Source organism: Lepisosteus oculatus, chromosome 2, assembly GCF_040954835.1.
Source record: "Lepisosteus oculatus isolate fLepOcu1 chromosome 2, fLepOcu1.hap2, whole genome shotgun sequence".
In the NCBI taxonomy this organism is placed as follows: domain Eukaryota; kingdom Metazoa; phylum Chordata; class Actinopteri; order Semionotiformes; family Lepisosteidae; genus Lepisosteus; species Lepisosteus oculatus.
Window position 1 is genome coordinate 10,697,952 of NC_090697.1, and position 20,070 is coordinate 10,718,021.

General features: G+C 36.7%; 1 long non-coding RNA gene across 1 annotated transcript in view; it reads right to left on the reverse strand.

Moving 5' to 3' along the window:
* Positions 1-19,476, reverse strand: part of LOC107078367 (uncharacterized) — a 40,836-nt gene extending 21,360 nt beyond the window's left edge. The window contains exon 1 of the long non-coding RNA XR_001479312.2: positions 19,392-19,476. This is a non-coding gene — a long non-coding RNA (uncharacterized lncRNA). The remainder of the gene's footprint in view (positions 1-19,391) is intronic.
* Positions 19,477-20,070: the final 594 nt, after the last annotated feature.

Here is a 20,070-nt window from a genome sequence, read left to right on the forward strand (position 1 = left end):
ATATATTTCTGGCCATGAGCATGAAGTATCCAGCTTTTAGAATACTTTTCCCCATTCAATACTTTTTAGTTTGTTGATTGTTGCTCTCAAAAACGTGTCAATAAAACTATTGGTGTTTTCATTTAGAAAAACATTCTGAATGATTATAGTATGATAACATAAAGTAAACATAAATGTAAATATGTAAATATTTTACATTATAATGTACATATATAGTGATTAATAACCTTATACTTTCAGAAAACAACTTTGAGAGCAAATACAAATACATTTTACAAAAGGCTACGGTTTGTAAGGTTTAAAGCTACTCTAGTACTCTTTAGATAAGGTAATAGCTGTATGTATATTAAAGTGTATTGGACTTTTTTGATGCACAATATTTAATGAATGTGTCTATTAAGTTTGCCGTTTATGACTTTTAACTTTAACATTCACTCCATGTTTTGTTTTTTTCATTAGCCAAAAATTAGGATCAAAATACATTCAGTAGATTTTTTCGTAAAGGTTTAAGACATTGTAAAAAATCAGACCACAAGCCGTGCTCAGAATCATTTTAACAGAAATCATCTATTTTACTCTCAAAAAATCTGACTGGCTGCTATATGTGCTGAAGTACTCCTTTTTTATTATTATTTATTTGCTAACCTAATCAGCCTTCTTGTTTCTCTTAATCAAATAAACATTAACATCATGACTACTGTGCATTGATCATTTTAAAACATTAGTGTGTAATTTGAACTTTGATTATTTTTAATAAAGTAGGAGACAACTGTTTCTCAAAAAGCGTTTTGATAACAATATATGAGACATTTCAGTTTAAAATACTGTAAGTAACAACATCTATCAACGTCTGCTTTGCCTTGTGAAAAGAAAGATCCCATGGTGATTAAACATGTAAAACACATGTTATGTGCCAATGGAGGTTGGACTCTTTTTTATATGGAAAATGTCATTAACTTCCTGAATGATTTGTCTCCCTTGTCATCAGTTCAATATCTCTTTTGGGGGTCTTTATATTGCAAATTGCAAAACAAGGAGATCCAATCCCAGCAAATAAATCTGGGGTGTTACAATAGTTTCCTGCTTAATCTGACAGAAAATTAAATTACTCTCAGCACTCAGTCATTGTCACCAGTTAACAGCCTTGGGAAAATTGTGGCCATCAAGGGAGCAGTCTGATGAAAATGTATAGTCCTTGCATCCTTGCATTTAAGTGATTCAGTCAGTTGTAACATAGACAGCCTAAGGGCTCGGAAGATAGTTAAATTTACCACCACAACCAATTAATGTACGATTAATCCGAGGATTGTTTTAACTCAAAGAAGGGCATTCGAAATTAATAAACCTTTTCCACTAAATCTATGTATCTTGTCCACAGTTACTATGACTAAGGTTATATCAGCTTCATATTTTGATTAACACACTTCCCTTTGACCTCTTGATCAGTTGTTATTAAATTGATTGTAATAATTCATTCTAACAAGAGGGGCACAAGTGACCAGTTTTCTTCTGATCTGTGAAAGTAAGTGAAAATTAAAAAGCAAGAGCTGGTTCTAGTTCTCTGTGGGAGGAAAGGGCGGGTTTTGATACTGCACACTCTAACCTTGTAAATAGGATCAAAAGGAATAAAAGTAATATATTTACACTTCAATGCTCCTTTAATTATGTTATCTCTATCTGTAACTCAAATGACACCCAAAAAACGTAAACACTGATAATTAATTTAAATTATTGTTGCCTTGTATGGTTTTGACATGGCTTCAATATCAGTTATATTTTTTTTATCCGTGTTGTTTGACTGTGGAATGTGTAATTTGAACTGAAAGGAAAAAATCATTTGGGATCACTTGCCTTTTGTCTTTGATTTTTACATGTATTCAATGGTTTGATGCCTGTTTTATTCTGTACTGGGTACTGTTGAAAAAAAGTCCAGGGGGAAGATAAGAACTGCATAGTTTTTCATACACTGCCCTGTACCACAGAGTCAGGGGAGAACCAGGTCCTTCACAAGACCTGTATGTATTTGTAATGCATTCTTTTTTTTAATAGTGAAATAACTAGCAGCCTGTTTGGGTTTTATGTGGGTTGCTTTATAAGTGTACAATTTATAACATCCATCCATCCATCCATCCACTTTCTAGGAGAGTCAGAACCTCGCCCAGCAAGCAATGGGCACAAGTCAGGATACTCCCTGGACAGCACACCAGAAGCCAATTAACCTACAACCTTGGACTGTTGGGAGAAACCGGAGCGCCCGGAGCAAACCCACCACAGAATAGGGAGAAAGTACAAATTCACCACGGATAGAACACCAAGTCTGGAGTAGGACCCAGGGCCCCAGCACTGCAAGGCAGCAATGCTCCCCACTGTGACTCCATGCACGCGTAACCATTTGATGGGAAAGGAAAGGAAAACTTTAGCTTTCCTTGAATTAACCTTTTCTTTTTGGCTCATTAAAAAAGCATGACAAAAAATAACATTAAACAATTATTTATTTTTAACCTATGCAGCCATTTTTACTAAACCCCTTCGGCCCTAAATGGCTGCAGTTATTTAAAATCAAAAGTGTCCAGATTTTAGAGTTCACTGATGTGCTGTACCATGATGTGCAAAAAAGGGACGTTTTTCCGTATTCATACCTATGACACCTGCCTTCTGCTTGTTCGCTTAATTTTTTGTCCGTCAGGAGACACGAATGCTGAAAATCAATTAAAAAAAATCAATGTTTTTGTTTTTGAAACTTCTCTCTGTGCATATGAGGAAGGAGAATAGCTTATTGGCTGTGCATAGTCTTCTCATTAAAGTACAATAAACTAGATCCTTTTTTCTCTAAGAAATTATGTCTGTTAATTATTATTACATAACACTGACATCTGTTTTGCAATGTCCTCATGCATATTTCAATGTATTAAAATGATTTCAATCAATTCCAATTCACCACAGCTATGCAGTATATTGGTGCCCAAAAATGCTTCTCACTGTGGAAGAGGTAAAAAGGCAATTATATGTCAATTAAGAGATATAGGTGAAGCCATCCTTCACACCATCTACATCTCAAATAAGCAGGGAAAAGCACAGTGATGCACTGCACTGCCCTGCAGAGAAGAGTGAACCTCCAATTTCAATCAAATTTCGAACCGGAGATCCAGTACTGATAAAATAGCTACCTATTTGTTTCTTAATATTGGACAGGAAATGAGTTCTCTCACCACAGATGTTAATACATTTTCAAATTGAGATCTATCACATTTGGTCTTTTCTCTGATTGATTGATTCATGCTAATTTAACAGTAAATTCATTAGGTTCGACACCTATTTAGCAACATTCTTTTCAAGCATAGTGACTTCCGAACCATTACTTAATCTGTTCAAGTTCATTAAACTCACAAATTATAATCAGTTTCTATTCATGCATGGGAAACGGTTCACCACACATCAGACTGTGGTCCCAGAAAAGAATGATGCAGGATCAGGGTTGACTGATTTTTAGCTTTTACCTGTTATTTAACTCTTGAATTGAAAAGACGACAGTGACAACTAAATAAGTGCATTTTCATCTAGTTACAACCTTTTTTGTCTTTCACCTGAAACAGAAATAATAAAAAGCACCTTTTAAACATAAAAGATCTTACATCAATAAGTCTTATCTATCTATTTATAGGAAAACATTAAATCATTTCTGCCCTTCTCTATAACTATCAGGGGCCTTTCTTTTGAAAGCTACAACATTTTCAGATCAGAATCACATTAACCATTCATTTAGTTTGGATTTTAACAGTTTTCTGTGGAAAAGTGTTTGCTTTAAGAGGAATGGTATTGTAACTAACTGCCTGTTAAATGCATGATACGTTAACAAAACACTAATGGCATTTTTTAAGTGCCAAAATCAGAAATGATTCATGTTGCCTTGATGAATTATGTCAAATGACATTCTTGAAAAAAGATGTCTGAAACTGTTAAGAGATAAATAATACATAATTTAACAGAGAGACATTCACTGCAGTGTTTGCAGGCGTACGTTTTGAAAATGAATATCTATGGCATATTTTTCTAAGATTAATCCTTTTTTAACTAACCCACTGTTTGACGCAGTGATTTAGTGTTAAAGGCGTATGGAATAAGGAAATAGTGAAACCTGGTTCACCGGTGTTGTTGTAGATTTACATTGCTGTAACACACTACTGCTTTGTTTTATTTTTATCCCTAATGATCAGTTTAAACCACACTCATAGTGAATTGTTCTGAAAATATTTTTAAAACATTGTCTTAAAATTGTAGCACCATTATGATTTTGAGAATAATCATTTTATTCCTGCATGGCTGGAGTTTCCCAGTAAGCCTTACCTTTTTCCATTTTCTACATTTAATACCTCAAGCTATATTCAGACCTTGTGTAATCCAGATTTCAGAACACCTTTTCTGCATGGTTGATCACGCATGTATAATCTTGTGCTATACCTACAGCATCTCAAGAGTCCCTGTAAAAATAATCCACCCATCTTTTTTTTTCTCAGAGCATGCCTGAACTATGGTTACTCCAGCAGAAACACTGGTTCTTTCAATGCTGTGGTGCATCTAGTTGAAAAAGTGTGATTGCTGTAAGAGGAAAAAGTCTAAATACTAGTAATACTAAATACTAATACTCATTTTAATCGGTGCGTTAATGAAAGTCTTTCTGCGATCATAACAATATTAAGGCTGAAATAAATAGGAGATCCTCACTTTTTTAGTTTTTGACCAGATGTTGTGCAACGTTTTTGATTAAAACGTGGCGCGGAACATATTCAGTGTTGTTATACTAGCATTGTTCTATTCTTTACATGCTGTATTATCTTGCTGCTGGCAGTAGAATATGACAGACCCAGGTTCAAACGTTTTGAGTAATACTGGAAACACAGAAGAAAAAGATATTCTTCTGTTTGAATGTAATAGGCCCTTTGTGCACAAAATCTTGTGTTATGTGGGCAATCAGCAGGCGGCATTTGCCGTTTTGCCAGCAGAATGTCTTCTGGTGTGCAAGTGGCTATGAATTGCCAGTCTGTGAGAGGAAGTCTAGACCTAGAATTTCACAGCATGCTGAAAAAAAGTTTTGTGGCAACCCCAGACTTCTATGGCATTCCCACTATATTTGTTTTTCCAGGGATTCTCAATTTGTTCCTTCTTTTTTCTTTCCTCGTCTCTTCAGTGGCAATGCTCTGCTACATGATGTCTGAAAGAAACTGTATTCTACTATCTTTATAAAAGAGCTGCATGCTTAAAACAGCCTCTATTCTATTTACCTGGACAGAGTTCAGAGTTCTTTTCATAACCAATCTCAGTGCTGGCCACAGAGCCAGTGGCAACGTGCATGACTAATATGTTAAATATTGTGTATAACTCAGTCAAATTCCAAAATATTATTCAAAACAGAATAACAGAATTTATCAGGAGTATTGTGTAATCACATGCGATCATAAATGCAACAGTATAATACATTAATGGTGCTCGGATAATGACATTACATTATGCTTGGAGGGTGGAATGTAAGAAAAGGAAAGCTCATTTTTCACTTACAGCCATTTGTAAATAAACGTTGTTTACAATTCTAAAATTTTTGGTAACCTTCTTGCTTTACATGTTTTAAAAAGCATTCCTGCATGCATAACATTAATAAAATGTGGTCAGATCACACATTTTTGCTTTTGGCAACCAGAAGAGACTCCACAATCATCTGTCAAATGAGGTTTTTGGGCTGCTGCTATACTGGATATAAATATTTGTGCACATTTTATGTGAGAACAGGAACTATTTTACACATTGGCATTGCATCCTACTGTAGTGATTGGGTCTATTTATCTGTGAAAGAGTAGAACATATTGTATATGTTTTTCTGAGCACACTTCACACTAGAGACATAAATCTGCAGAAGACAGAATTTGAACATCATAATCATATTCGCCTCTTTGATGATTATAAACTCATATACTAGCTGTGGAAAGTGAAAAGGAAAACACAATGTAACTACCTAGAAAGGTAGGGATATGGAAAACATTTTTTCCATTGTTAATGCAATATTCTTGCATTCCTCTGCCTTTCTTCCTGGTTTTGGAACCCTGAATGTATATGGTAGGTTGGTTGGAAACAGTAAATAAGGTTTAGTATTTTTTACCTAATTACTATGCTTCTGACCACACAGTTACTTATTGTGGCTTTTCAAAGCTTCAAATACTTTCACAAGAAGTAACATGCCAAATCAATTTACTAGTTACAATTAACAGAAATCCCCATTAAATATGCTATAAATCAGTCTTCACTGTCTGGTACTTAAGTTATTGCTCTATAGTTTAGGATTCTATAATCCTGTATTGCATCACACCTAGGCATAAAACACAATCTGCTTCTCTACAGAACAAATCAGTAATATATATATTTAAAGAATTACACAACATACTGTAGCATACCAGTCACATTTAAACCAAAACTGGTGAAGCACAAGTGAATAAATACTAATTTACCATTTAACACTGTGCTATGTACAGAACTATTTTTTTCTAATTCAGGAAATAGCACAATATATTTAAAGAGTCAAATAAATCCTTACATTATCTGCTTAAAAAATTAGATTAAATATTTGAGTCCCAATATGTATATGTGTGGCGTTACGCATATTTATCAAGTAATTTGCACCAGTCTTCTGTGTACTTTCTACTTTCACTTTGTTACCTTTAATAAATAATGGCACAGGTACTATTTAAACTAAATTTCACTTCATTGAATATTTAGTGTTTGTCAGACTGTGAAGAGGGCATCTGCAGTCACATGGTGATGCAAACATTGAATCCATCAGAATCTAGGGAAAAGACAAATTCTGACTACAGGTCCACATTGGGATTTTCACGAATACTTTGAGCCAGAGAAAACTGCAACACAAATCCGTCACAAAAATCAGCCCCCAGATCATGAGAGAAATTAAATCTCGCATTAAAAAATGACATCAAAATGGTTTGAAGTCTTTTTGCTCCATGACTGAGGTCAGAGTTGTCTTGGAGGATGTACTTAGTGCTGCACGTTAACACTAATATCTCCAATGATCTGGTTTAAACAAGACTTTTGAATCTGGAAGTATTCTTCTTTATTAACAATATCCTTAGCAAAAAGTAAGAAAACACTCATTTGCCCCATGGAGAAGAACACGTTTGGATAGTCATTAGGTAATTTAGCCAAAATGCTATGTTATGTTATAAAATGTTAGAAATGAATATTTTAATCTTATCTCAGTCTCTTTCTAATTATTTTCTAATAATTTAAATGTAAATCAGGTCAACTGAAGACCAAAATCAACAAGCCTTGAACAGTTTTTTTTTAATCAGTGTTTTATTTTCTCTTAAGGTTTTATGTTCATCACTATATAATTAGTAGCTCTTTTCATCGCTTTGACAAATGTGTTAGTCGAAGTCATTAGGCTAGGAAGGGAGTTGAAGCAAGATTAAAAAAGAGGTTACTAAACTGCAGAGCTCTCTAGTCCTGCTGAAAAAGGCAAAGTTGATTTCAAGTCATTCCTCTGCTTTAATCAGATTGCAATCAGATCAGTTTACACAGATAACATCCTTAGGTAGGTAGGAACTTAGACTAAACTGAATATCTCCAAAATAAATGATACCAACATGATGCACCAGTGGGTAAGACGCAATGAGTACATATTTGAAGTGGGAGGAATGTTACAATAATATGTTCACCTTGTTCTCTATGCAGGTCTGGAAGTAGCACCTGTCTAAAAAAATAAAGGAAGAACAATGTTAAAATGTGTTGAAATGGTGAAAGTTTCACAAAATAAAAATAAATAAAAAGTTTTGTTTTTAAATAAAGTATGTTTTAGTTCTTGGAAGACCTTAACAAAGTTTCAGAAGGCAGGATGACAATTAAACCACTTTCACCCCAACTGGTATAATTCATAATAGTTTTCTGACAGCTAAGGAGGCCTTAAGTCAACCTGTCGTTTTCACATTCATTGGCTGCATCCTTCCTCCAGCCCATCTTCACCTCCGCAGATGCCCCTTGGCCACTCCTCACTCTGTACCCACTCTGACTGGTGGTCCCAGCCTCCTCGTCCTGTGGCCAGGGGGCTAGTACTCTTCAAAGTGGGTTAAACAAAATCTCATGACAGTGAATCTAAACGCTCAATAAACGTTCTTAAAAGCTTTTAATTCTTCTTAGGTGTTGTCAGTCCTTGAGAACTGTGTATTGTAGGCAACCAGGTCAAAATTCAATTGTCTGTCCCATTAAGAAGGCAACAATTTTAACACATGCTCAATGAGGACATAGGTAACAGGAAGGTGTTTGTCTGGGCCTAGCAGAGCTCCATGAGAAATTTTGAATGTCAACTGTTAATGTTAAACTCTCCTGCACACTGGTGTGAGCACTGTCCCTTGTGAAGACATCCTGGGGCTTGAAAAGTTTGCCACCCAGACTAACAGTAACAACAGCCCTGACACATTCAGGGGATATGAAAATCACTGCTTGACTTGGAAATCTCTAAAAATCAATAGAGAAGGAAAGCACTTAGAAACATTCAGAAGAAACGCCAAAAAGAAAAGAGCGAGTACTTAAGTCTCAGGCAATAACAGCAAAACAAAGAATAAAGTATGTAGTCAGATGAGGACTTCAAGGAAAATCATAATGTTTGGGCTTTGGTTATATTAGCTCCTGATATGAAGGGAGTAGAAAAGTAGAAAAGTGTATTAGGAAAAGACTGATGGGAAGGGAAATCTTTTAAAGAAAAATTTAAGGAACAAAATAAGACCTGCTTCAGCAAACGTTTAGTCATACTTGTTAAGAGTGTCAACAAACTACTGAAGTTAATAAGGGTGAGAGCAACATCCCCCTTTGTCTGACAGATTACTGCTGCTAAAATACTCCTAATGCAAAAGAGTTAAACTGGTGTTTATCCAAGGAACAGTAGAAATACACCTAAACTAATTATTAATTTTACAGTGACTTCTTCCCCTTCCAGCAGTTATAAAGCCAATATCTACATTCGTTTCTGAAGTTAATTTAAATGATGTGTCAACATAAAAACATAAGCTTCTTTCATAAGCACACAGTTCAAGCTGGGTGTTTCCAATTTTGTATTTATAGTTTGTTTTTACTATCTGCATACAAAACCCTGTACTTGTGTACATTAAACATCACCTGTCAGATATTTGCCATTTTAGTTGTAATCAAAAATCTGTGAATTTCACATGCTGCTTCTACAGTCTTTGTTAATCTTAATTTGGCATCATCTGCAAATTTATCCAGTTAAGAAGAGCTGTGGTCCCAATACATATCCTTGCAGTACTCCACCAATTACATGACTCCAATTTGAGCATTCACTTCTCATCTGTACTCTTTTTATTTTACTGGTTAATTTTACTCTGTTTATTAACCACTTCTCAATCCAAACACACATGTATCCATAATGCCCACAGCAATAAGGAGCAACACTCAGACAGTAAGATGTAAGATTCAAATCTGCTTCTCCTCATGAGCAGCATTTATGAGCTGTAGAGCGCTAAACTATTGCATATTATTGAAATTCTTATCAAACTAAAATGAATTTAATTTGTACCATTGATACAAAGTAAATGAATATTGGTTTTAGCAATAAAAAATGCATCTCTACATTTAGTAATTGTGCATAAATAAACAAGGCTTCAATGAACACCTTAACTTCTTATTCACTTATTAACCTGTATCTATCGTGTAAAAAGTTACTTTTTAAAAGTAACTTACCCCAATGCTATTCAAGTATTTCGTAAGCAAAGCATGTTCTCAATGTGATCTGTACATTGGTTCTACATTGCTTTTTTAAAGCAGAAACATAGTCACTCTCTATTATAATAGTAAAATAAATTCAAAAATGCACTAAAAGAATGCAAAAGGAAGTCTCCCGGCCATCTCAGGGAGCCACAGAATAAATTTACTAAAAATTTGCCTTTAATGCATCTATTGTAGTATCAAGTATCAAGTGCCAAACATACATATTGATCATTTAGCACTGTAAATGAATGCACCTAGCTCTCCCAACAACAGGATCTTTGAAGTTAATTATCAAGTTTAGGTTTTTGATTGTTGCAAATTTGTTCCTGCAAATATTCTCACTTTGCAGAAATCCCTGCCACAGCTGCAAACACTGAGATTTCTGCTGTACCTGTCCAAGCTGAAGATCATCCACACTTGTCAAACCCGTGTGTTCATCATGACACATGACGCAAACATACAAAAAAGCAAAGTCTAAGTGTCCTGCCTAGATCTGTGGCATTACTGTTAGACAGTCGAGCTGTATCTTTGGAGTGGGAGCTATCTGCTTTGCTGAACTGGACTTTCTTTTATAGATTCTGTTGCTAAAGGGTATGCTTGAATTTCTATGCACACAGAAAGATTTCATTCAGTGAAACAGCATGTTGTTTTCTGGAGGCTATATTACTTTGCTGTACTGTAATTTTTAGTGTTGTTTTTCAACACCATTAATACCGGACTGCCTCACTGAAGTGCATTTGTTTTGTGCTTGTGGACATGTATTCTGCTTCTCAGTGGGAGAAGCATGTGTTGATTACATTCAAACCTCATATCTCAGTGTTTGGGAGTTCTCTTATTTTATTATGGGATGTTTTATCATATTTGTTTTCATCTGATCATAGGTTATGTTTGCAATCAGCTGCAGAATATGTTGTGCGCCATTTTTTTGTGCAGAGGATTCTAGGGGTACACAGAATTGATCACCTGAGTTGGAGCTATATATATGCAGCAGTGGAAAAAAATGTTTTGATCATTAATTAATATAATCAATATTGTCCGAACCCTATACAACACTTCTGCTGCTTGTGTGCAGCCTTGACCCCTCAGAGTGCACTGTACAGAGAAGCAAAGTCTATTGTACTGAATGAATCTGTGGCTTTACTGTTACACAATCGAGTTGGATCTTTGGAGAGGAAATTGTCTGCTTTTCTGACTGTACTTTCCTTTTATAGCTTAATTTGTAATTATTGATGATAGATCAGAATTTGTAATGATTTTAAAAGATCTGTCATAATTATTACCACAATTATTTGTTCATTCATAGCACCGGCTATCTGCCAAAACATCAGTATTACTCCCATTGCATCGACATTGTCAGCCCATTGATATATAGAGGGAAATGGCTGAAATCAGCCCTTATGATTAAACTCCTACTGCTAATACAGATTCTCTTGCAGCCCCATGTCCCATATTCCTTTTTAGTTAACACTCATCAGGTTTTACACAGTAGATCTCCACTAAACATCAAGTATATTCCTAAAGGGATTATATATACAAGGTCCTGAATAACATTACAGTGCCATCAGGAAGTATTCACCCCCACCCCCGAACAATTGCGAATATTGTTGTGTTCCGCCCAGAATTTTGTCAATCACAGCCGAATAGCTTTCTTCACAGGCTACACCACATGGTAGGATTTCCATTACAAAAACGGACAGATTTCCCTCACATCAGTCTCTGATTCTCCAGGATCCTCGTGTCACTCTCTCCACAATACCTAGAACAAATTCGTTCTGGAAGAACTATTTTCACGTAGGGGGATACACAGCCTAGGGCTCTGCTGACAGCTCGAGTGCTCCAAAAGCTTTGCTTGGTTTTAGATGTCACTGCTGGGCTTAGGGGGGCGGAGGAGAAGCTGGCACTACTGTCACGCCCTCTGCAGCCAGAGGGCGCTCCTTTTCTGTCCTGTCCCTAGTTTCCGGTCTGCTGTCCTTCCTGTCCCTCTCTTTCCCTTGGGCTATATATTTCCGGGTCTTGCACTCTGTCCTGGCTCAGCATTGACGTTTGGATGTCCTGAGACCCGCCTAGCACCAGGGCGCCCCACGTCCGCTCCCTGAGGGCATAGGTTTCTATACGGCATTCCTGAACTCTTTGCACTAATGAGCCCGGGCCTTTTTCCCGTCTCGCCGCTACGCATATGGGTCTTTTTCCGCTCTCCTGCTCCCCACGGTTAGTCCCTTTGGACGTCCGTGACAACTACTCTCTCACAGCCCTTGGACCCTGGCGCTATTGCAGGCTGAGGTGCCGTCTGTGTGGAGTTTGCATGTCTTTTCCTAGTTCCATGAGATCTCCAGTTTCCCCCCACCTCGAAAAGACATGCGGGCCAGGTAGGATGGGCTACCCCAGATGGTCACTTTCCCCGCGGCCCAGCCGGGAAAGAGGGGGAGACCTGGGCCGCCCCAGCCCCCGCCGGCGCAGGCAGCTTCCCGATAGTGGGCGGTCATTTCCATAGAGGACGCTGATGACATGGGCGGCCTCATGGTGTCCACTGGAGGATGCTTGGAGACCTCGGGATCTGTTCATTTCCTCAGCCCCAGGGCAGTACCACCTCCCTGCGAATGGGCACTGTCGTCGCTAACTCACCTGGAGTTTGGGGGAAGGTCGTCGACTTTCTCAGAACCCCCCCTCCCCCCAAAAGAAATCATTAGAAAAATATCCCCTTATTACCTTGTTCTAAGTCCTACCCTTCCCACCCTAGTCTGCAAGTAATATTTAAACTCTTGGTGACCTTTTTGATGACAACAGATTGAGCATATTTTACACATTTAGTGAGGCTTTCTCTCCTTGAATTTCCCTATTTTATCTATCTTACAAGTCCTCTAGGCCTGACTAGACATACCACCCTTCCAGTTGCCTTTATAAGGGACAGAGGAGTAGACCAGTCAGATGGCAGCCTGGATCAATCATTTCCTGTGATCCACTTTGACATGCACACAGAGATACACAGAGATGCAGCACCACACTGAGATACACTCCAGATACAAAGTTAGGTTTCCTCCTGACTCTCTATGCCACAGGTGCCATCAGAGTATGCCCAGTACGTACCTGCACTTAATTTGCTGCAGAGCTCTTTTGAGAGCAGGAGACTACTGCTCCTGCTCAGTGACAATTCTTAAGTTCTTAAGTTACTACAGTATGTTCAGGGATATCACATTTTGTTTGTGAGTCTAACGACAGCCCCCAAAAAAGTGTGTTTAGGAGCCTGGTGAAAACTGGGCTGCCCTTGAACAACACGTGGTTCCATTAGTTTGTTCTTCGGGAAAGGAGTGGCGCTAGTTTACGATTAGTGAAAAGACTATATCAAGGGCAAGTGCCTGGACAAACTCCTCTCCCCTTTACCCTTTTTTGTTATCTTATCTGTAATAATTTGCTTCTTCTATATAAAAAAAATAATTGAAGATGTGTGGAAAACGTATCAGAAATAATGTCAACGTATTATTCTTTAAAACGTGTAATCCTTAAACAGTCTCTACTAGACAAAGGATAGTTAAATTGTTTTTTTTTTCATGATTCCCCCTAAAACATTTTTAAATGATTTTATGTCAGTATAGTATATTTTGTTTTCGTCCTGATAACGTATCTATGTGTCATAAATATGGATTGTACGTTCTGTATGTGGACAGATACAAAAGGGAAAATCAGGCTACCAGATTACATAATTCCCTCATTTCTCTCTCCCATTTTCAGTAGCTCAGCTGTAAATTATATCAGAGCTTATTCTGGCTCTGGTGTATTAGTCTACATTTTGTCTATATGTTCCAATACATAATATATCTAAACGGTGTTATGGGCGTTTAAAGTGAAGTAGTTACCGATTTTCATTGACCAGTTTTGGAAAACTCTCAAACACGTTATATTAATACATGACTCTGTGGATGATGTTTTCTCAGGAAGCCAATTCCTCGCGGGTGTTCGGTTCTGAATACTTGTAGAGCATCACACTAATATTACACTTCAGAGATCCACAATTTGTGTTTTCGTAAGACCTAAATGCAATGTGTTCACAATCATTAATTCGCCTGTCGCCAGTGATGTAGTCCGGTGACACGAGGTTGAGAGATTTCAGGGCGTTGCACCTTGCGTTGAAAACAAAATTACAGGCACCAGAAAACCCCACAGAAAGGTGAAGTACTGTAAAAACACAAGCTACTATCATGGGAAGGTGTGCTGCCTTGTTTGCATTGAAGATTTGCTTTTGCTGATTTTTGGCTGTTAAACCAATTTGCTTGAGTACTATTAAGCTTTACCCTATAACAACAATAGACAGTTCATAAACCGTTGCAAAAATGTATTATATTTAAACAGCATCCACTGTCTATGTGAATAATATTTTCCAATAAATGGTAAATAAATCACTTCTTAAAAATCGTTTTACAGCGTTTTAGGTGTTAGAGCTTTCAATATCAATATTGATCAATATTAATTGGTTTGATTGATATGCTAGTTACATGAAAAACGTTTTCCCTCTTGGCCTTCAATTTTGTGAGTTCCTTCAATATTGTTCAGCGTCTAAATAAAATCTATATTTAATACAAACTGTTTTTATCGTTTATGTGGCAGTGGAAAAAATGTATGAAAATATTCTATTATTCATAATGTCGTACATATACGCTGAGGTACAGGATACACGTCTGTCAGAATACTAAATTCTAAAGACAATTTGGAGTGCTTTTGAATATGCTTCTTTATGTTGTTTACAGAAAAAACTGCATAAATACCTTCAAATGAGTTTAGAATAGAAGTAAATATATACTAATATTACTATCATTATCGTCATTAAAGACAAAACGTTGTTTTCCCGTGCAAGATCGGGTTTATCGAGTCAATTTAGCACAGAAGATGTTTCTTTTTTTTTGCAACAGGTCAAATGTCTAGTTTTAAAACGATTGTTTTGGCAGCAGAATGGAAGACTGTTTCATTAAACAAGTTTTTTTTTTCGCGTGTGTTAAAGATGTAATATCGACGAGGATGACGATGGTTATGAAACTATTCTTTCTTCGTCTCCTGTAAACATTGGCTCGCGAGCGGACGACCACCAACGCAGACGATGACCCAGCGACCCTGCTGTAAAGTTTAATGTGAAGGTGCAAATGAAAAGAAAGTTCCGTTTTCACTTGTCCAGGAGGAAAAAAATCCCAAACAACCAATTAATTCCTTTTGAAAATAAAATCAGTTTTCTGTTCGTTTACAAACTTAATATTTGTTATGTATATATGATGTCCGCAGTTCCTGAAAAAATACCTAGCCTATTAACACAATGAATAAGTCACAAAAACATAAATAAACATTATATGGGTATTATAGATTGCCTTCTATTTAATCTAAATCTATTTTTGTTTTGCTTCTTCGCTATGTGCATGACATGTATTTCTGAAATTTATGATAACCAAATCCCGTTGAGGCGAACTCGTACACCTTCATGACATGAAACACATCCAGCGATTTAATACAATGCGGAAACGACGATAACATATCATCTTCAACGAATTTTGAATCAAAAATGTAATATTTGCCCCCCAAAAAATCGTATGATAGGAAAAAAGGCCGTCGGAATCAGAACCGTAACTACCGAATCCATGCGTAAGAGAAACCAGGGATTGTGAAAGGACGGCTTTTACGTTTTGACTTTGTTGTCCTTTAATATACTGTGGGATAGCAGTTTCCCTTGCAAAGATATAGGATTAGGAGTATTTCCAATGAAAGAGCAGTTAAGTCGGGATAGTGTGAACTGTCCCACCCCTGCAATAGGCTAAGGCAGAATTACAGCTTGTAAGATTGGTATCCAGCAATCTCCCTGGAGACTGTTCTACTTGGGTGTTCCAGGCATTGCAAATTTGAACCCAAGATGGGTATTTCTGTGTGCTCCTTAAGGTACAATACCTATCGGAGACTTTGTGTTCATCTAAAAATATTTCCCATGGTATATGAAAGGAAAACAATACTATGAAATTGTTACTAAATTATTGAACTAAAACTTCAAAAGGCAAGGCATGACTGAGGCGTTTTTTTTCCGCTCTATTCGTAGTCCATCGAACAACAAAAAAACTGTATTTAGCATTAAAAAATGGCTTCACAATTCTTTTTAAGTACTAGTTGCATTTGAGAGCAGTGTTGTTCAGACACGCTATTTATAGGACTGGCTTGATGGTGGGTTAAATCAGTATAATCTTTATTCTGGCATTAAAGTGCGTTTTCATTTTAAAACTAGATCATCTGGTGAATTGATTAAGGTAATTGAACAGATGTAAAGGGGTTTCGTTTCGCGGATGTGTCGATTGTATATTGTCTTGCTCAGTTTTTTAGACTCAGATTTTTTTCTTTAGACGTTTGAGATTATTTTGGACGATTTCATCCCGAAATGTCTTTTGGGCAATGCGTGTAGCTTGCTAGACCCTGCATTGAATTTTATAAATACTATTGTTTCTTTGTGGATGTCAGGCCTTATTCGGTGAAAATATGCAAATAGGATGACTGGTAAGAAATGTAATTAAATCGGGTTACCAAAGTAAAAGGATCAACAAGCTGCCTTATGGACCATCGCTGATCTTGTTGCTATAACAACAGTAAACGGGTTGCCTGTGATGTACTACGAGAGCCTTTCGCAAAGGCACTTCGATCTCTGCTGACATTTCAAAACCTTTTTGTGTCTGTGTGTGTGAAATCTGCTTGGGTGAAAATGTGCCTTCTTGCCTTTTAAAGTCTGCATCAGGTTATTTGAAAAATGACCAGGCGACATTAAAACAAAGCTCTTTTTCACATATTACCGTGTTACAAAATAAGTAGAAAAATGTGTGTGTGTGTGTGTTTGGGGGGGGGGGGGGGTTTGGGTTCTTGTTTAATTCAGACTTCACTTCTCCCGGGAACTTGTAAAGGAAGCGATTAATCGGGTTTAAAAAGAACAGGGTACCTTAATTAAATCAATTAATTCTGAGGCTAAAGAGAATCCAATCAAAATCGATGCACTGCTGTAACTAAAACGGCATAGCGTTGCGAAGTTTTATATATAGTCGTCTTAAATAACAAATTTCATCAAAGGGGTATCTTATCTGGATTTCTGATGGAGTGATACTCAGTGATGTATTTTGGGTATGACAAAGAAATCTTTGCGAGGGAGGAACATTAAATTCATTGCCGTAAATTCTTCTTCAATTTGTCGCCATTGCTTTGGCAGACTCAAGTAAGAAGCCGGTTACCTTTGAACCTAAAATATCAAAAGGCCATTCCCATTTAATTCAACACTGAAGTGGGCTTGACTGAGGTTATTTCCCCCATCAAAGGGTCTGGAATGAAGTACGTGGGTATACACTCATTTAATGACAAGTAATTGACAAATCCGAGGACTTCCATTACCAGTGGAATTGGAGAGAATTAATTATTTAAAAACGATTAGCCTTTCTGTGTGTTCTGCAGAGATTTCATCTTCGTCTGGAAATATAGCCTGTCAGAACAGTCAGGTAGCGGTGGTCAGAGACAAGGACAGACAACCAAATGAAACAGGGAGATTATTATTATTATTATTATTATTATTATTATTATTATTATTATTATTATTATTATTATTATTATTATTATTATTATTATTATTATATGAGGATGATGCTATTTAGCATAAGTACGTCTGTTTTCGTTCAAACACATCCTTTAGCATTTCAGTTATCAGGTTAGATATAATGTCACAGCTTTCTGCGGATTTACTGGAATTTGACTGGTAAAAATCGCAAAGCTCTAATGAATAACATTTATCATTTTACTTGTTGCTCTGTGACACTGAAGAGCCTTTGGAAGCGAAGATGTCTACCCGGCGAAAATAAAAGCGACAGTGCTGCTTAAAGTGACTTTTTCTTATTATTTCGTCGGAGTCACTCGCATTTTCAAAACTTCATCGCACAATGAAAGACTTCGGTGCTGTTAATAACATGGCTGTGGACAACTGTGCGCTCACTCCCATCTTTTCAATAGCCTAGCAAATATTTTAAGTGGCCACGATAAGTTTTTCCTCGAGAAATGTGGATGTAAATGCACCCATATATAAACAAAATCATCTCAGCGCCGGTGTTTTTTTCTTTGTTTCATTTACTGTTGCGTGAAATATGAGAGTCAGAAAAACGTTGTTCAGTCCTTTGACATAACGGTCGTATACTTACAAGTTTTATAGCTACGCAGGGAAAGTAAATGAATAAACTCCAACTTTGTTTTTAAATTTTACAGCACTCCGAAGGGGTTGCAGATTATTATAGTTTTACAGCGTATTGGGAAATTACAGGTGTTTAGAAATTGTAGACCTCTGTACGCGTTGAGTGCACTGAGGCGCTAATGATATCTGTGTGAAATTAAGCATTTTCTAAGAAGATTATAAAACTACGTAGCCCACAGGTTGCTGTTTATGCTCCTAAATATATGCACACATATATTTTTTTAATATTTTAATGTTTTTAATTTTTTTTATTTTATGTTATTTTAAAGAAATAATATGATCGTGGTTATTATTCATTTTTCAGCATTAGCTGGTGATGCAGTACTGAAAGCGGGGAGCTCTGGTTATGTTAAAAACGGAAGATAAAAGAGAAAAACTTACCTGAAACTTAATAGAAATAATCTATACATGATACATTTTGTACAGATAAAACTCAATTATTTTTTCTTTGGTGTAAGCTATTTGTTTCTGATTAAAAGTACTGAATTGTTGACCTGTACATCATTCGTATCCGTGATTGTGTTCGCATACTCAATATATAAACACCCGTCTACTTTTCTAACATCCCAGCATTTGTTTTAAAATCAGCACAATTCCACTAGAAACACGTCTTTTGAGTGCGTATTTGAAATGTTGTAAATATACCATGTTATTATGCACTTCATATTTTTATTTCCGTTGCTCTAATTTTTATATATGTAAAATATATCCACAAATAAATATCAACTGAAGATCCACTTCTATTCCATTGTAATTCATACTTGGGTTTTAAAAATTCAGTAAATTCATTTGGTTTTGATAAAAGGTAAGGTTTGGTATTAGGTTTATAAAATGTATGAAATTTGGTACTCGGAATTTTTTAAAAAACATAATTTTAGGTATTATGCAGAAGTGATCATAATAAAACATTCAATAGATGAAGCAAAACGTTCAAAGAGACAATAGCGATGCACGAAAGTACGAAGAAACGCGACTACCTGTTAAATATTATTAAATATATATATGCATGAACGCGCGCGTGTGTGAGAGTGCTTGTATGTCCGCATTGGATTTTGAAAAGAAAAAAAAACACCGTGCGCACTTAGGGTAAGTGAGTTATCCTGATAACATCGAGACTATCAATCACCTGTTATTGTTAACTGACCCATAACAATAAGGTAAAGGAAGAAAAACCGACCTGCCGTACTGAACTGGCATATGGGTTTGGGTTTCTCAACGGTAACCCCCAAAATACGTTATATTGCTTTGAAATATTGGTACTTTTTTTTTCTCAATCCGAACTCGGAGCTATATTTAAAACAAACACTTTGATGTAGGTGATTGTCTCTGTTCTTTAACACTCCATCTTGGCATAAAGTGAAATATATATATATATGCCTACCTGGTGAGTTTGTTCGCTCAGCTGCACAAACGACCGGAGCCCAGTTTTAAAACGTCTCAGACAAGCCTACTGCAAAGGGCTCGAGGCATCCCGGCATTTATTTGAGCTCAAACTCTGCCACTGTTGACTTTAGCACAAAGCAAAGATTTCACTGCCCCGCTAGTTTAAAAAAATGATTATTTTACCGAGATATCGATCAGAGTTATAAAAATTCAGCTTAGCATTATGGCTAAAATGAAGAGAAACGAAATTTAATATCTGTGCAAATTTACTGAACTGTGACGTCTTTCTGTTCAAAGTTTGCTCTGTTGGAATTTGGTATTACATGTATATATATATATTCATTGTTTACAAACTTTGTTTATTCACGGATCGCGGGTGTTTAAAGACCGATCTGTGGAATGGAGTCGGAAAATACATGTACGGTGGAAATAAAGGGACCAGGAGCGACGCGGTGAGAGAAGTTGGACGTCCGGAATGTGAGGAGGTAGCCATGGGCGAGACACCCAAAGGCTGAGACAGGGGGGAAAAAAAACCGATCGGTTTCTCCCAGTGATCAGAATGACATCCCCGGTTTTGATTTATTCGGGGAGAACTACATCTTATCTGTTAGGATCAGTGGAGTGGGAGACACTAAGTAGTTTAAAAGTACCCCCCTGACAATGGCTGTGTGATACAG